Below are 19624 nucleotides of genomic sequence, written 5' to 3'. Positions count from 1 at the left end.
ATTTGAGAGTGATTTCACCCGTTTTTTTGGGCTTATCTGAAGCTCATTGCAAATTCAAGATCACAATAATCTGAATCAGAACAACATGTTGATCAGATCAGATCCTCTTCTCATAGTCTGAGACCGGTTGTCATCAAACCAAGAGTGCAGTTAAGATCAATGGAGAAAAAAATCCTGTGAGGGGGAAAGTAGATTAACACTAACCTTACAAACCGTCATGTATCTACCACGGCTGCAGGTGGTGCCAAATCATGAACACACAAAACAAAACAAGTTTCCTAACCCAACAGATCCCCACTGACTCACTACAGCTGAAAAAACATCAGAGAGATAAACGAAATAAAAAGCTTCCTGGATGCACTAATCCTGAAAACTGTAATTTTGTACCTCAGACGAATTAACATGATTTTACACACACTGACAGGGAGTGAACACAGGCCGTCTGGGACCGGCCCTAACTGCTCTACTGATCTCTACTGTAGACGTGATGATAGACGAGTTTCAGCATGTGCTCTAAACTACACTGTGTACTTTGTACTTGCCACAGAGATGAAGACATCATGTCAGGAATTGAAGAATTGGCAGAAGAAGTTCTACTGTAACATCTGGGAACGAGGTTGGTTTGGTTCAAGTCTTACTATTGCAGATAAAGGTGTTTTATTTGTATTATTTATTGATATTGACTGTACTTTTTGAACTGTCTTTCTTATTTTGCCCAAATTGTTCTTGTGATTTCAGTCAGTGCTCAAGAGCTAAAGCAACATGTAGACTCAGCAAGACTGCACACAATCCCTGATCTGTGGCTGAGGGACGTGGAAAGGCTTTTACAGCTTTTGGGTAATTAGTTATGCACTTAATAATAATAATAATAATAATAATAATAACAATAATAAAGTTAAAATAAAAAATGTGTTCTCACAATCACAAGGTTCACTTTGGACATCATCAAGTAGAGAAATAAGAATGTATTTCCTATCCTTCATGTATCAGACAAAATAATGGAGACAGAACCAGAAACAGAGCAATTTTTATCAGTTGGTGCCCATTTTGTTTAGTGCAATACAGGATTTAAAATACTTTTTTTTTTAAATAAAAAAAACATTGCAAATGTTTTATGAGGAGTGAAATCATGTTTGTTAGACCTCAAGCTCTGAAACAACTGAACCAATCACATTTAAGTTAGTTTTCTTCAGGAAATGTCGAGGACATGAAAACACTCATCTCAACTAATCTGCAGCCAAAGACATGATGGAGGTTTTTTTCATCAGTTAGTGACAATAATAATGATAATATTAATGATAATGTTACTTCAGCCCTTATTGTAATGTATCTCACCTTGTAAATTGTCACATTGTTTAGTTATTAATGTTACACAGCAGTGTTTACCTCACAATGTTTCCAAATTAAACTTTATTTTCTGTGCAGATTTTGGTTGGTTTGGTTTGTTTGCTTACAAAAAAAACTCAATAGCTTAATATTAATGATTGACAAACTTCAGACTTCAAAACACACACACACACAAACAAACAAAATGACTTCCAGTAAAAAAGGAGAAGGGAGGAGCATACAGATAGGCAGTAAGATGAAAGTTCATTCAGATGCCATTTTACAGTCAGTAGAGCAGAAGGAGGAAAACAGCAAATCTGTGGCAGGTGAGTGTTAATATCAGGACTGTAAATATTGATTACTGTCATTATTGATCAATCTGATGATTATTACTATTTCCCTGGTTTCTGCATCCTCACAGTGATTTAACGTGACTCACTGCTACGACACAGATGTTTATCTAAAGACTGTTTGTTGAATGTAAACCAGAGTCAAAGTTTATCTTATCTACACATGGATGTAGTTAAAGTCATGTAAACTAATAAGAAGCTATTAAGTTGAGAGGCAGGATTGGATTTATTATACTGTGTATGTGTGTGTGTGTCTGTAGTGTTACTGGTTTACCTCTCAGACTCTAGAAGATGAAGAAAGAGGATGAAGAGGAGGAAGAGGAGGACGGAGCAGAGTCTGTAATATCCAGATGTCTGTCTATGAAGAGTGACCGGTCTAAAGGTGGTGTTCCACATTTCAGTAATGAACCTGGACCCTCAGACATAAAGTAAGAGACTGTTTCTACTGTAAACTGACCTGAAGATGATTCAGTTTAATGTCATTTGATAATTTACATTACTAACACTATTCTTATATAATACTGTGTTTTTTTGTTGTTGTTTGACCATAGACTGCATTCATTATGATGAATAGTGTTAATAAGAGTTCAAGTTCTTTATTGGTCACATACATTTTATTTCTGCAGTGTGTACTGTAGATGTCGTGCAGGATGGGTAGGGTGGTCCTGACCTGAAGATGGTTCAGTGAGATGATTCATAAAGGTTGTAGTGTAGATATGAAGGAAACACTGTGGAAAGAAATAATGAAGTAGCTTCCATTCAGCTGTAATCTACAACAGATCTTCATGTTCATGTTAAACAGAGACAGAGACGGCTGGTATTGCTGTTTGATTTTCCAGTCAATAAATGTAAAGTAGCAGCAGTTAACCCAGGGTGATATTTACTAATGATTTACTAAAAAGTCAAACTGTGCCTGTCCTTATTTACTAAAGGACTGCAGCAGCAGGTACAATGTTTAGTCTCATGTAATACAGACTGTGTCTTAACGTGTTTCTGTTCAAAGACACTAAATATGGGAGGAGTAATGTAAATGTATAGAAACAGCCTGCTGCAGCTTATCACTGCAGACTGACCACTGCAGCAGAGGAAACTGAGTCTGACATTTTAACGTTTGGGAAAAGTCAAATGTGTCAAACTGTTGTATCACACTCACACAGAGGGAGAGAGACTATAGCAGAAATATTAATGAAAAGATGCATTATGAAGATATTTAGCAGAGCTCTCTGTTCAGCAGCACAACACAAAAGAGCAGCAGTCTGTTATTTTTCACTAGTGGACTTTTCTGTTTGGCTCAGTTTCCTCCTGCTTATGTTTCCGGACTTTTAATGGCTCAGAGTAGCTAAAAGGAGCCTGTGGAGTCTTTTTGTTAACAGACTAAAGTCATGTTCACATGTTCACATTGACTTACTTGACAAAACACATTGTGTGTCTCCTTGTGGTCTAACTAATGTGTTGAATCCACTTCCCTCCTCATCACACATCTATTTTAAGTCCTGCATTGTTTACATCCATGTTTACTAGCTTGCAGTCTTCTTCTTCTTCTCTGCCTTTGCTGGCACATTGTTGTCTCTGTCTAATTCATTTTAAACTCTTGTGATTGTAGTATTTATTATTGTATTTCAAACTGAATGTGTTGAATCTCAGAGGCTGAAGAACAGAAACTGTGCAAGTGTGTAAATACTGACAGTCTGGATTGTTTATGTGGGGAAAGAGCTGCATGCAGCTTGTAGGTCGGGATGTCTGTTTGTTGTTTGAGCATTGACTGCATTATTTCTTCCATTTAGGGGAAGGGGAAAATTGCTGTTGTGAAATCATTATTGGTTGCTTGAACAAATATTTAATTCAGGTTAAAGCGACTCTTACCTTTCTTGCATTTCACACAGCACTTTGAAAAAACTTGAACAGCAACAACCCCTCCTCCCTCCTATGTACCTATGTTCCGACATGTTTCATGTTACATCTGCTCTTCACAACAACTAATGATGTGTGTCAAACATTTGTTGTTTCCACAGACAGAGAGCAGAGTCTGTAATATCCAGATGTCTGTCTATGAAGAGTGACCGGTCTAAAGGTGGTGTTCCACATTTCAGTAATGAACCTGGACCCTCAGACAAAAAGTAAGAGACTGTTTCTACTGTAAACTGACCTGAAGATGGTTCAGTTTAATGTCATTTGATAATCTACATTATTAACACTACTCTTATACAATTCTGTGATTTTTTTGTTGTATCAGCATTGACTGCATTCATTATGATGAACAGTGCTAATAAGAGTTCAAGTTCTTTATTGGTCACGTTCACAAAGCGCACAATACAATGTGCTGTGGAATGCACTTTAGACCCTCATAGATTGGTTTATAGCTGGTAAGATTAAAGAATTTTAAAAAATGGTAACAAAGATACTGACACAATTCATGGATCAACAACATGATGGTCTTGTGTTTAGAGTTGAAGGTGCAATGACTCATTTATTGCTGTTCAGTATTGTGACTGCATGGTGAAGAAAGCTTCTCCTCAGTCTCTCTGTTTATGCCTTTAGTCTTTAGTCTGACCTCAGCAGCCTGAACTTATGTTTCTGGGGGTGTGTGGAGTCCTTCTTTATTTGTTTGGCTTTATTTCTGCAGTGTGTGCTCTAGATGTCGTGCAGGAGAGGTGCTTAAAGGAAACCTGTGGAGTTTTCTTGTTAACAGACAAAAGTCATGTTCACATTGTCTTACTTACCAAAAACACATTGTCTCCTTGTGGTCTAACTAATGTGTTGAATCCACTTCCCTCCTCATCAAATATCTATTTTAAATCCTGCATTGTTTACATCCATGTTTACTAGCTTGCAGTCTTCTTCTTCTTCTCTGCCTTTGCTGACACACTGTTGTGTTGGTCTAAATATTTCTGAACTCTTGTGATTGTAGTATTTATTATTTTATTTCAAATTTAATGTGTTGAATCTCAAAGCCTGAAGAACAAAAACTATGTAAGTGTGTAAATACTGACAGTCTTGACTGTTTATGTTGGGAAAGAGCTGCATGCAGCTTGTGAGCTGTCGGTTGGCCTCCACTAATGTCATGTGTCATACATAATGTGTTCATGTCCACAGAGAGAGGAAGAGGAAGAGGAGGGATGTTTCTGTGAAGGAGCAGCTGTCCTGCTGTTCTTTGTGTCAGGACGTCCTGAAGGATCCAGTCTCTACTAGCTGTGGATACTGGTTCTGCAGACAGTGCATCACCTCATACTGGGACCAGTCTGCTTCATCAGGAAACTCCTCCTGTCCCCAGTGTGGCAAACGATCCAGAACCAGACCTGGACTGCAGACAAACAGTCAGACCAGCACTGTACAAAGTAAGACTGAAGATCTGTCAGCTGATGTCATCATCTCTGAAAACAGGACAGGAATCTACCTCCTCTATCCTACTGAACATTAACAGTCACACTGATTTCTGTTTCATTCTACCTTTTCTTCTTCTCTTTCAGCAGAAGGTCGTCTGCAGGAGCTTTTAGATGAACATCAGATCAGTCTGAGCAGCACATGTGAATGTGTGACTCAAGGAACTGATGAAGCAGGAAGTGAAATCCTCCTCAAAAGCATCTTCACTGAGGTCTACATCACAGAGGGACTCAGTGAAGAGGTTAAGACCCAACATGAGGTGAGGCAGCTTGAAACTGCTTCCAAGATGAAAACCCTCCATGACACTCCAATCAAGTGTCACAACATCTTTAAAGCCTTACCTGACCAGCAGGTAACTGAAGATGTTAATACCCAACATGAGGTGAGGCAGCTTGAAACAGCTTCCAAGATCAAGACCCTCCATGACACTCCAATCAAGTGTCAGGACATCTGTGAAGTCTTACACAGAGTCAGAGTTGTTCTGATGAGTGGCGTCGCTGGCATTGGAAAAACCTTCTCAGTGAAGAAGTTCACTCTGGACTGGGCACAGCGCTTCGAAAACCAAGATATCAGTCTGTTGATTCTGCTTTCATTCAGGGCGCTGAACTTGATCAAAGATAAGCAGTACAGTCTGCTCATGTTGATCCATGTTTTCTATCCAACACTACAGAAGCTCACAGCAGAGAAGCTCGCTGTCTGTAAAGTTTTGTTCATCTTTGACGGCCTGGATGAAAGCAGACTTTCACTGGATTTCAACAACGGTGAGGTCGTGTCTGATGTCACACAGAAGTCATCAGTCAGCGTGCTGTTGACAAACCTCATCAAGGGGAAGCTGCTTCCCTCGGCTCTCGTCTGGATAACTTCCCGACCTGCAGCAGCCAATCAAATCCCTCCTTCATGTGTCGACAGACTAACAGAAGTACGAGGCTTCACTGACGCCCAGAAGGAGGAGTACTTCAGGAGGAGATTCAGTGATGAAGAGCAGTCCAACAGAATTATCTCACACATCAAGACATCCAGGAGCCTCCACATCATGTGTCACATCCCAGTCTTCTGCTGGATCACTGCTACAGTTCTGGACCACATGTTGACTTCAGACCAGAGTGAAGAGCTGCCTAAGACCCTGACTGACATGTACTTACACTTCCTGCTGGTTCAGACAAAGAGGAAGAAGAACAAGTATGATGAAGGACATGAGACGAGTCCACAAGAGCTGACGGAGGCTGACAGGAAACTTCTTCTGAAGCTGGGGAGGCTGGCGTTTGAACAACTAGAGAAAGGAAACATCATGTTCTACCAAGAAGACCTGGAGCAGTGTGGTCTTGATGTCACAGAGGCCTCTGTGGTATCAGGAGTTTGTACAGAGATCTTCAAAAGAGAGAGTGTGATGTTTCAGAAAACAGTCTACAGCTTTGTTCATCTGAGCATTCAGGAGTTTCTGGCTGCAGTCTACATGTACCACTGTTACACCAACAGGAACACAGAGGTACTGAAAGACTTCCTGGGAGAAGAAGACAATTACTCATCTCTGGATGACTTCCTGATGAGAGCCATGGAGAAATCTCTCGAAAGTAAAAATGGCCACCTGGACCTGTTAGTCCGCTTCCTTCATGGCCTCTCTCTGAAGTCCAACCAGAGACCCTTAGGAGGCCTGCTGGGTCAGACAGACAACAGTCCAGAAATCATCCAAAGAGTCATCAACAACCTGAAGGAGATGAACACTGTGGAGGTCTTTCCTGACAGAAGCATCAACATCTTCCACTGTCTGACGGAGATGAACGACCGCTCAGTACATCAGGAGATCCAAGAGTTCCTGAAGTCAGAGAACAGATCAGAGAAGGAACTCTCTGTGATCCACTGCTCAGCTCTGGCCTACATGCTGCAGATGTCAGAGGAGGTTCTGGATGAGTTGGACCTGGAGAAGTACAACACATCATGGGAGGGAAAACGGAGACTGATCCCAGCTGTGAGGAACTGCAGAAAGGCTGAGTAAGTCCAGATGTGATTATCAACATTATAAAGCTGCTTTCTCACCTGAAGCATTAGTATTACAGTAAAGATTCACACATTCACACACTATAAAAATGTTAAACATGTGTTACACCTGCTTGTTGCCAAAGTTATACATGAGTATAAGCATGTTATACATGAGTGCAAGCACATTCACACATGACAAGATATCTTCATCACAAGTCAAACAGACATTTCTATTCACATTCATGTTTTTATTTTCCTGGTGATGAGGATATCTTGACACATAGGAATGTGATTAGACGAGTATGTCCCTGGACATTTTGATATACAGTATATATCCTTCACTTCCTTCCTGTAGGTATTTGCCTGAGGAAGACTTGTAGTGAGTGGAAATGTTCCAGTTAAATTAAATGGAGCTGTGATTCCAGTGTGCAAGTTCTCCCTTTATCACAGTGTAATAGATTAAGTATCCAGCACCTATCCCACTGAGGGTTTGTGTATGTGCACACAAACACTCTGACTTATAGTGCTTCACTTCAAATGTTCTTCACATTACAAATGTTATGAGAGTAAGAAAACCTTCATTTTATTGTTGGTGTGTTTATAGCTCACATTAGTAAACAAACAGTTATTCTGTTTATTTGTAATGATTGATAGATTTGACAGTTTATTGTTCACCTTCTAGTTTTCTTCCTTTGGGTGATGGAGCTTTAATACAAATCCAGCAAAAGATCTTCAGGTTTCAAGTTTTAGTTGAATTATTTCATCACAACATACAACATTACAGTGCCTGCTGTACCTTTCTGTAATGTGTCAATTTGTCAGTGTCTCTTAATAGTGTGTGTTTAGGGAGATGGGCGGGAAGCTCAGCTGAGGGGAATGAGCTGATTGCAGTGATAGCAGGGCAGATGGGAGTGGTCAGAGCTGCTTAATGTCCATCTAATGTTGAACACTAACAACATACAGACATCACTACTGTGGTGACAGAAGATGCTCATAAAAAACAACGGAGTGAAATGACATGAGCAAAAGGACTGGATAACATAAGTGTTACACATAAAGGATGGAGGATAAATACAACATAAGAGAGTGAATTCTACATGAACAGTAACTAAGCCAACACTAAATAAGCCACTCCATAAGCAGCACTGTACATGACTACATAGTCACATAAAGCAGAGAGGAAGAAAGTTGTGGAGAGTGAGAGCTGAACTTAGTAGAGCCAGACTCACTCAGAGCTGAAAGGAACATACATGGAGCCAGACTGTGACAAGGCACAAAGTCTCATTTGATGGAAGACGGATTTACATATTTCCTCTTTCCTTAAAACATAGAAGCTACTGGCCTCAATTATTCCTACAGATAATGAGGCATTCTCATCATAACAGTTACAAACTGGTCTGATGGATCTTTTCCCAATATAACCTGCAGATGTTTATTTATAGACAGTTTATTTCAGGAGAAACACACTCGCCTTCTCTTTTGTCATGTAGGAGGACCACTACATCACTGTGCTGGCAGTGGTACCTGCCTGTAGTACAGCAGCAGAGAGAGTGAGGAGAGTTAATTCTCAAACTCAAGTTTGATTTGAAGGGAAAATCACAACATGACATGTTGACATTACTTTCATTTAGCAGATGCTTTTGTCCAAAGTGATTTACATTTTTTTACATACATGTGCAGTTTTGTATTCAGTGTTTTTTTCAAAGACACTTGGACATGTGGACAGAGGAGCTCAAGTTTCAAACCATCAACCTTGTGATTAATGTCCGACCAGCTCTGCCAACAGAGAGAACTGAGCTAGTCGTCACACCTCAGTTTGTTTAGTGATCAAAATGCCTAAAATCTATATTTAATTTTAAAGTGTATATTATATATTATCTGTCATCACAGATTTGCTGGCTGTGGACTTTCAGAGACTCACTGTGAAGTTGTGGCTTCAGCTCTGAAGTCCAACCCCTCCCATCTCAGAGAGCTGGACCTGAGTAGAAACAAGCTGCAGGATTCAGCAGTGAAGCATCTGTCTGCTGGACTGGAGAGTCCAAACTGTAGACTGAAGACTCTACTGTAAGTTCACTGACTGTCTGTTACTATTGTTGATCTTATTGTTTTCTATGTAATGGTTGTGTGATGCTTGTCTACTGCCTGTAAAGAAGTGTTTAATATTGTTGTCAATTTATGCCTTTCTTAAGAATCTGTGCAGCTTCTCTACTTGAAAGAGAGTTTTAACTGGATTTCACTCATTGACCAGACAGCTTTGCCTTTTTAGGGCCTGAGCACTGAACAGTACGAAGGCCCTATTGAAACTGTAGGAATTATTTTTCTTCTCCGAGAAGAATCACATTTTTTGGAGGCCTAAACATACCCCAACTCACCAAACTTTGCACACACATCACATCTGGTGAAAAATGTTATGATTTAATGTGATTGAGCATGGGTGTGACCAGGGGACTCCGTAGCGCCCCCAAACATTGGGTCATGTGAACAAAAGCCTTCTCTGATCTGCATGAAATTTCCATATGTCATAGGTCTCATTAGTATACCTCAGGGTTCATTTTGTGGAATTTTTTTAACCAACAGGAAGTCGGCCATGCTGAATGGCGTGCACCGATTTTCATTTTTCCGACACCGTTTTGAGGACTTTATAATGTTCACAGACTCACCAAATTAAGCATGTAGGTTCAAACTCATGAGTACTTTAATTTGATACCACAACTGCCTGAAAGTGTGGCACAACACATTAGTAGCGCCCCTTAATGCGTTTTCCCATTTTGTACATACTGACAAACTCCTACACACACCAAATTACGCACATTCATCACAAGTCACGCATATTGATTTCTGATATGGTCTGGGCCTTTTAAGTGGCAAGATGGCTCCATAGCGCCCCCTGGAACATTAAAAGTTGAAGCCCCACCTCCTACATGCACCTACATTAACGACATTTGGTATGCATATGTATCATCACCGGACGCACAAAAATGCCTCTAGGACCCATACCCTAAGTTGAACAGGAAGTCGGCCATTTTGATTCACAGTTGCGATTTTACACAATTTCCACGCCTTGTACTTTAACTATCTCCTTCTACAGATTTGACTCCACAGACTTCAAATTCAGTCAGTATCATTCTCAGACCTTGAAGATGAAAAGTTGTAAAAGCTTTCGCCTGCATTATACCTGGTGGGCGTGGCTGTCGATGCAACAAGTCCTTATAACTTATCCATACATTGTCGGATATTTACACATCCAGCACGTCAAACGTCACACCTGGTGAAAACCTTTTAAGGTTCAAGGTGATTAGGTGTGGGTTTGGCCAGGGGACTCCATAGCGCCCCCAAACGCCAGGTCATGTGACCAAAAACTTTCTCTGATCTTTATGAAATTTGGAGGGCTCATAGGTCTCATCGGTAAGACTCACCAAATGTGGCACATAGGTTCAAACTAAGGAGTACTTAAATTAGATACCACACCTGTCCCTGTGTGTGGCACAACAGCTCAGTAGTGCCCCCTAATGCCTTTTCCCATTTTGTATGTACTGACGATCTCCTACACACGCCAAATCTTGCACATTCATTAAGAGTCATGAATATCAACATGTTATATGGGTCTGGGCCTTTTAAGTGACAAGATGGCTCCACAGCGCCCCCTGGAAGACTTCAAGGTTGAAGCCTCTCCTTCCACATTGACATTGAGAAATGAAATCGATAAGGCCTATGTATCATGCCCACACTCACAAAAATCACACACTGTGCAGTAAAAGGACATCTATGTGCCCGCTGTGTCCGCCCTGCGACTGCGGCATGCACCGACATGCATGTATGGCACATTTCACTGTTTGGGGGAGGGGCTGGGAGTGAGGTATATGCTATATGCTATTGCAAATAAATAAATTTGAAATTAATATAAACAGGAAAATATACACATTTGTAAATATTGTGAAACCCCAGTGTCTTATTTCCTTTAAATTAAACATTAAGTGCAAATAAAGTTGCTCAGCCATAATTGTTAAGCTTCACATCAGGTAATGAATGAATTTTAGTACATTTTTAAAGTTTACTATATTTAAAATTAATGTAACATTTTACTGTCATATTCATTCAATTTAATATTTAAATTATACAATTTTTGTTTTAAATTATGAAGCTTTTAAATAATTCAGTAAAATAAATTAGTGTTTTTAAATCAATCTTTCATATATGAATTAACCAAGTATCACAATAATACATACCCTCTCAATGAACAGTTTAAAAATATAAATCATCAAGTCACACTTAAAAAGTTTAATCATCAAGCCACGTGTTGCCGGGCAACCAACCCCATGGCTAATAAAATAAATATAAATAATAAAACTTTAAAATGATCAAACAGGTCATAAAGCCAGACTAACAGATGGTTGATGTTTAAAAATCTTTCTATTTTCAGCTCCTCTCAGATCCTCTGAAGGCTGTTCAGCCGCTTCTAAACCTTCTTCACATCTGAACAGATCATGAAACACTGAATGATTTCAAACAGGAACTTTGTCTTCTAAACTGCCATCTTTTATTCTTTATTCAGATTGTTTGGCTGCAATTTGTCAGAGTTCGGCTGTGCTTCTCTGGCCTCAGGTCTGAAGTCCAACCCCTCCCTTCTGAGAGAGCTGGATCTGAGTGGAAACTACATGCAAGATTCAGGGGTGAAGCATCTGTCTGCTGGACTGCAGAGTCCAGACTGTAGACTGGAGACTCTGGGGTCAGACATCATTTCTTACTTCTGTGCTGAGTTTATTGAGATTGACAATGTCAAGTACTTGGGAATCATCTTAGACTCACATCTAAAATTTGATCAAGTGAATAATATCCTAAAAAAAGGTTCAATCAAATGTCAACTGCTTCAGACTCATCAGAAAGTATCTACATGCCATGATATTGTCACAGCTGTCATACTGCATCACTACCTGCTCACAAGCCTCACAATCAACTATAAAACCCATCATATCACTATATAACCAGCCAATCAAAATCCTTGACAAAAACCAATGAGGTGGCAGCATTGTCTCATCTTGAAGAAACACAATATGTTTACCTTGGAAATATTCATAAGCTTTTCCAGCCTAAAGCTTCTTTTAAATGTCTACATGGTGGTGCTCCTTCCCTGCTTACTGAATGAGTTACGAAGCAGCAGCACTCCAGGGTCCTGTTCCATAAAGCAGGATTACCAAATAAGACAAAGGCTTATTTCGTTAGTCTGGCTCATTTTCCAGCAGATTCGGTTCCATAAAGATCAGATCCATTCAATCGATCAGCAATTTCCTGCCAGCCTTTCTCTTAGATTTTATTTATTGTTTTTTGGAATCATATGTTTAAATTCTTCATATGTCTCCAGTATAAGTGTGTGCTAGAGACTGCTGCTGCTCTGTGGCTCTTTTGAGGTGGATTTTGTCATTGTGAATCTGTTTGACCTGTGTTCGACGTCATGGGCTGCTTGTGAATGGCGTGCACACGCAATTAGTCAGATTACTTGAGCCTGTCTTGAATTAGTTTGATTGCGTGAGCGTGGATTGGCCTTTATGGAACCGCTTTAGCCTGATCTCATTCGTTAGACTCATTTAAGTCAGGTGTTCGACAATAAGCGCTGCTTTTCTGAGCTTGCTTTATGGAACGGACCCCTATAGAGTCTGCACAGCCTCAAAAAACTCTAACAGCCACATTGCAACGTACAAAACCTCACTTAGACAATCAGTCTTTACTGTTAAAGGAGCAAAACTCTGGAAGTGTCTGAGCCCACTGAGCTGAAAATGCAGCACAATGTTGATGTTTTCAACAGAGGTGTTAAATCATGGCTAAAAGAGAAACAACACTGCTGTCACACCTAAAACCACACACTTGGATTTTTGTGGATGTATCTTTTTAATTGTAGTTTCTTATCTTTCTTATCTTTTTTAAAAAGCCTCCTGTGATCAGGTTATGTAAATCAGTGTTTAGCTACAAACACTAAATCCAGTGCAGCTGCTGCCTGTGCATAATTGTATGTTACAGTTCCAATGCTATTGTGATGTCCATGTCAAATCAAATAAAGTTAATATGATGTGACAGCTGTGGTGACACTAAACTGCAGACATAAGGATGATGTTTATGAGGTAAAATCCCCTTCACATTTACACATTGACATGTTGTTTTCAGATTGTCATTTTAAACCATAGTTAACACTTTAAAAACATACTTTCAAACATTCAAATCTTAGTTTGAATCTTTACAGTTTGGATTGGATTGACCACATCGATTTTGATGCTGATCCACACTGAGCATCTTGTTGAGCTTTATATTGAAAACATATTTAATAAAACCTTCAAAATCCAACATAATACAAACAATAAAAATAACAAATAAATAATACTGTAAACTACTACACAAAAACATTAGGAAACTAGGAAATTATAAGAAGAATAATTGATACTGATCAGCAGTTAAATGTTGATAAAATAAAATAGAATACAATTAATAATGATAATAAATAAGATAAACCATAAAACCATGAAATAATAAAATAGGACATAAAGCCAGACTAAACAGATAGTTTTTAGTTGATGTTTAAAATTCTTTATATTTTCAGCTCCTCTCAGATCCTCTGAAGGCTGTTCAGCAGCTTCTAAACATTCTTCACATCTGAACAGATTATGAAAAACTGAATGATTTCAAACAGGAACTTTGTCTTCTAAACTCACATATTTTATTCTTTATTCAGATTGGAGAGCTGCAGTTTGTCAGAGATCAGCTGTGCTTCTCTGGCCCCAGCTCTGAAGTCCAACTCCTCCCATCTCAGAGATCTGAATCTGGGTAACAACAACCTGAAGGATTCAGGATTGAAGTGTCTGTCTGCTGGACTGGAGAGTCCAAACTGTAGACTGGAGACTCTGAGGTCAGATACCATTTCTTACTTCTGTGCTGAGATTATTGAGATTGACAATGTCAAGTACTTGGGAATCATCTTATACTCACATCTTAAATTTGATCAAGTGAATAATATCCTAAAAAAAGGTTCAATCAAATGTCAACTGCTTCAGACTCATCAGAAAGTATCTACATGCCATGATATTGTCACAGCTGTCATACTGCATCACTACCTGCTCACAAGCCTCACAATCAACTATAAAACCCATCATATCACTATATAACCAGCCAATCAAAATCCTTGACAAAAACCAATGAGGTGGCAGCATTGTCTCATCTTGAAGAAACACAATATGTTTACCTTGGAAATATTCATAAGCTTTTCCAGCCTAAAGCTTCTTTTAAATGTCTACATGGTGGTGCTCCTTCCCTGCTAACTGAATGAGTTACGAGGCAGCAGCACTCCAGTAGAGTCAGCACAGCCTCAACAAACTAAATGTCACATTGCAACATACAAAACCTCATTTAGACAATCAGTCTTTACTGTTAAAGGAGCAAAACTCTGGAAGTGACTGAGCCCACTGAGCTGAAAATGCTATGTACACACACACTGGGATTTTTGTGGATGTATTTTTATTTTCCTTTCTTATCTTTCTTTTCTTTTTTCTATTTTTCTTTTTTTTTTTAAAGCCTCCTGTGGTCAGGTGGTGTAAATCAGTGTTTAACTACAAACACTAAATACAGTCGTCCTTGAAAAGTCCAGAATGGCCGTCCAGTGTACGGACGTCGGCCTGCCTGGTTCATCAACTGAAAAAGTCAGATAAAGCGACCGACACTAACAACAAGCAGGGGGCGCTAATACAATAATTAGTTTGCCAAGTGTAAAAAAACTAACAAAGAACAGTAAATCATTAGTTGCAGTAATAATGGCAAGCAGAAAACATAAGGAGAAAGGTGGATGGGGAAAGTTAAAAGAAAGTCAGGTCTCTCGAGACTGATGCATCAAAATGTGCTCACAGAGCTGTTTGGCTGTAGTAACTGCCAGCAGCAGCAGCAGCAGCAATAATGTAATCCTAGACGTCGGCCAAAGCACTGAATAGCCAAGCAAAAGTGTTGAGGAGTAGATGGAAGTTGAACCTGATGAGCATCTATAGGCTGGACATGATGAGGGACTGGTAAGTAACAGGCACGCAGGGACACTAAACAGAGGACTACATTTATTCAGGTTACCATTGACCCATCTCTTATTGTCAGCTTTTATCAACTGGGTTTGTATAAAGTGATGATGAAAAATATCATGCCGTTTAGTGCTGTGCTAAATTAAGATATTAAATATTGCTGTCAAGCTAATATGAAAAAATAAATAAACATGTTAAAAATTAATCGCGGGTGGTGCAATTTCATTGTGATTGTGACTTCTGATTACTGGTTTGGAAATATTAATGCGTTAGATTACTGAAAAAAGTGGTCAGATTGGAGTAACGCGTTACCGTCATCACTGGATAGAAGACCATGGTATTGAATGAAACTGGAAAACCTAAAGCATCCATTATCACTCTTGACATGCTAGCAAGTGAGGAAAGGGGCTAAATAAAGCTCCACATTAACCAAACGTTTGGGGAGTTAAAATCTCACTGTCATCCATCTGCTTTCAAACAGGAACTTTGTCTTCTAAAATGACATCTTTTTATTTTTTATTCAGGTTGTGGCAATGCAGTTTGTCAGAGATCAGCTGTTCTTCTCTGGCCTCAGTTCTGAAGTCCAACCCCTCCCATCTCAGAGAGCTGGATCTGAGATGGAACAAGCTGAAGGATTCAGAAGTGAAGCAGCTGTGTGATCTTAAGGAGAGTCCACGCTGTAGACTGGAGACTCTGAGGTCAGTAGAGAGTTGGAGTCAGTCTGTGCTGGTTTCAGCAGTTTAGTATTAAACACAGTCAGTATCAAAGCAAAGATCCAGATTTTCCTGGTGAACCTCCAACCTTATCAGTGCTGCTTTCCTCAGTGAAGCTGTGAGAGGAGAATGGTGTCAGGCTTCAGGATTGGACAGAAAGACAGAGAGAGAGAACAGTCAGCGAATCAGATGAGCCAGAAGCTTGTTGTGATCATGTGTTTGAGTTGATGTGAAGACGACTGTTGTTGTTGTGTTAATAACTGCAGGAAATAAAGCTGGATTACAACTGACAGCCTTACAAGATGTATAGAGACAGTGGTCCTCATCATCAAACTGTCACATCATCAAATCTGATCTGAAAGTGTTTGTTCTCCCATTTCAACACTAAACTATTGATCAGTTCATCTTTGTCAGAGCTCTAAGATCAGTCTGACTGCAGCCTGCAAATCACTGGCTCTGATTTCACACAAGCATCATTACGTTTAGTAACCATGTGGTCTTTATACAGACCAGAGGCCTGTACTACGAAGCTTGATTTTCTCTTATCAAGGTAACTTCAGGTTTAACTCTGGGTTTTCCATCCTACGACGCTGGTTCACTTCTTACCGGGATAAATCACCATGGTAACTTATGCTGAACGGCTAACCTGCTCCGGAGCAGGTTATGTTCTGGATAATAGATCAACGAGTATAAAGGCACCACCTCCTGACCAATCAGTTCTATTGGAAAATGGCCCATTCTTAGAAGATCCTGTTGACATTAGTGTGCGGATCGTGAGAGGAGCTTAGGAGAGAACGAGTTTTTAAGGATAGATGCAATTTTTTAATTGACCAAAATATATATTTAAAAAATAATCCTTGAGGCACATGAGGGATATTATTCTGTATGTTATACAGTTGGTTTGACATCATTCACTCAAATGGTTGAAGCGCATAATAGTTTTGTATTTTGAATGTCAAATGAATGTTGAATATTAAACTAACTTAATGTCGCTACAAAAGGAAGGGCACTGAGGAAGCTCTGCCCGAAACGTCTGTGCCGTAATAAAGTGAAATTGAATGATCAGAGTGCTGTCCGTTTATATTGTCCGATGAATTAATATTGTATAATCTCACGAATTTACGCACTAACAGTGTCTGCAATTTTCTGCCAGCATTCCTTCCTGGCTTTTGCTGCGGCAACAGTGTTGCTTTTGGCCTGGATGATGTGTTTGAATTGTTCATATTTGTGAAGAATAATTGTCTGCTCCTCCATCGTGACATACGCTGCTCTGCAGGGTTTCTCCATGTTTGCGATTGGTCAGACGCTGCAAACACCACCACTTATATGTGAGGGCGCAGTGATCCAGATTGGAAAACTCTGGGTTCAATTACCGAGTTGATAACCAGCTTCGTAGTACCGTTTATCAGGATTGTAAATGTCTGGGTAAGTCAATCCAGGTAATGGAGAGATATCCTGGGTATGTTATCCCAGCTTTGTAGTACATGCCACAGAACCTCTGCTGAAGTCCAGGAATAACAGCAGCTGTTTATCTGAGAGCTCTGACTGATTTTAATGTGATGATTTAAAAGCAGGAAACATCTTCAAATCCCACAGAGACTCTGTAGCTTTAAACTTTGATAAGAGTTGACATGTATCAGCAGTAAATCCATCAGTAAACTGATGAGTGAATGTCTCTGTTTCTGCAGTGATGATGTGTTCATGACTCTCAGCACTTTATTTCCTCTGTGTACTTCAGTGAAATCTGCAGAGGAAACACACTTGATAGTAAAAGTGTGTGCAGGTGTGTGAGCTTGGAGCTCAGTGTGTTCACTCCAACATGTTAACATGAGAGCTGAAAGGAAGCAAGCTACGCTGCACAGCTATTCCACTTCTGAACTGAAGTCCCTGCTGCTCTTTATACTGGATATGCTGCATCACTGACTGACAGCTGATGAAGTGAGTCTCACTAAACACTCATTTATCACCTCTGTTTCTTCTTCTCTCATTAGATGGAAGTATAATCATTGATCTCTGTCAGAGTGAGAGTGAACATCCAGGAGTGTTGAGAGAGGATCAGCTGGATTCTGATGATCCATCTGGAGTCTGAATCTGGATTTTGTCATCTTCACTTAAGTCTCTTAACTGACTACAAACTGAAAAGTTATCTCTGGATTTTGCTGAAGTCAGCACTTTACAGATTTGTTCTACATGAGAAGTTTGATGCAGATAAAGATAAAAAAACAGTCATCGGAGCAAAGTAGAAATAATGATGATTTGTTGTGGTTTTCTCATATATTAAACTGTGGTAATTTGGTATATTTTGTGTATAGGTAGGTAACTTACCAAGGTTATGTAACAAACTATGAAGCCAAAATTCATTGTAAGATGATATTTACAAAGTGTAAAGAAAGCCTGAGAAATAAATGCAGCCTATATGGTAATTAAGATAACAGGTCATTTGACTGAGCTGGTGAAATTCTCTTGGTTCAGCCACATCGTTTCACAGACTGTAATCTGCAACCTGCATCTTGCATATATTGCGCAGACACATGTTGTAAACCCTCTCCATGAAGAACATCTTGTCTTTCACTGTTCAGTTCCTCTTTCAGCTACACCCGAAGTTAACTTCTGTTCTCTACATGAAGGTAAAAACAGCGTAACAATAGAGACAGATATTGTTCAGCTGCATCCTCCTCTCTCTAATACCAGTGTTGGATTTTTATTGGCACTTTATGCTTAATTTGCACAATCTGGAGCTTGTCTTGGTCAGTTCACATGTTTTATGATTGATGAAGGGACGATCGCATTTGCCAGTTTGACAGTTTAATGATAGAAGAAAGGACACGTATCTCATGTTTGCATTAATTAAGATCTTTTTCATTCATGTAATATTGATGTGCACTGTGGAAACATATTTGTGAAATTTGTGTTGTTGTATGTCTTCAATACAGTTCTCACGGTGCCGTAAGGACTCAATGAATTAAAGTTGCTGCTTGACGTCAACCTGCTATTTGGTGGATTTAATAAAAGAAAACCTTACGCATCAGTCGAGACTCTCAAAATTCAGCCAGGATTACAGGAAAATCCTGGCTAAATCCGCTATCTAGGTTTGGTGCAACAGCCCTCGGGAGCTGAATCAGAGTTCAGGTCAAATACTTTCTTACTGGAGTGGAGAGAAATATTAAGGTCCAGTTACACCAGAGCCAGTATGTTATGAAAGTTGCAGCTGACAGAAACTCTGCAGAACGTTGTGAGGACTGGGAAGATCATCAGGGTCTGTAGTTTCTTCTTAGCTGATTTTAAAGGAATATAGACACTTGCCTCTGTCAGTGGTTTCTGACTCACCACTCTTTGTTTCAAACAATCACACAGATCTCTGTAACTTTCTCCTTACTAAATAACAGAGCTCATCACTGATCTCTCCTTATCATGAGTTCAACACACCTGTCTCCAATTACTCGTTCATTTATTCCCAACTCCCGACCACAGTTGCAATATATATTAAAGGACAGCAGGGGGCAACCTTCAACCACACATATCCATAAATAATATCTAAATAATTATATACTCTTACGCCCATCAAAGTAATGAATCAAACAATAATATCTTAATGATATAATAAAGTAAAACGTCTCTAACAGGGTCTCACTCGCTGTCACTGAGGACATTTACACAGACATGCAAGAATTTCAAACTTCTCTAACTGTCCAAACCTTAAACCCTGAATCCTGATTCCTGTCATGTCATGTAGTCTGCAGCACTGATCCTTCTGCTGCACCATTAACAGTAATCTACTTTAAAACACAGTCTGGACATTCTGTACATCACCCTTATTCTGACACACCAGCAGTGT

At 39.5% G+C, this 19624-nt stretch overlaps 1 pseudogene; it reads left to right on the top strand.

Moving 5' to 3' along the window:
* The first annotated feature begins 2079 nt into the window (after positions 1-2079).
* On the top strand, positions 2080-17840 carry LOC133981748 (NACHT, LRR and PYD domains-containing protein 12-like; annotated as a pseudogene).
* Positions 17841-19624: the final 1784 nt, after the last annotated feature.

This window comes from Scomber scombrus, chromosome 6, assembly GCF_963691925.1.
Source record: "Scomber scombrus chromosome 6, fScoSco1.1, whole genome shotgun sequence".
NCBI lineage: Eukaryota > Metazoa > Chordata > Actinopteri > Scombriformes > Scombridae > Scomber > Scomber scombrus.
The sequence above is the reverse complement of the archived record's forward strand: the minus strand, read 5'-3'. Positions and strand labels throughout refer to the sequence as shown.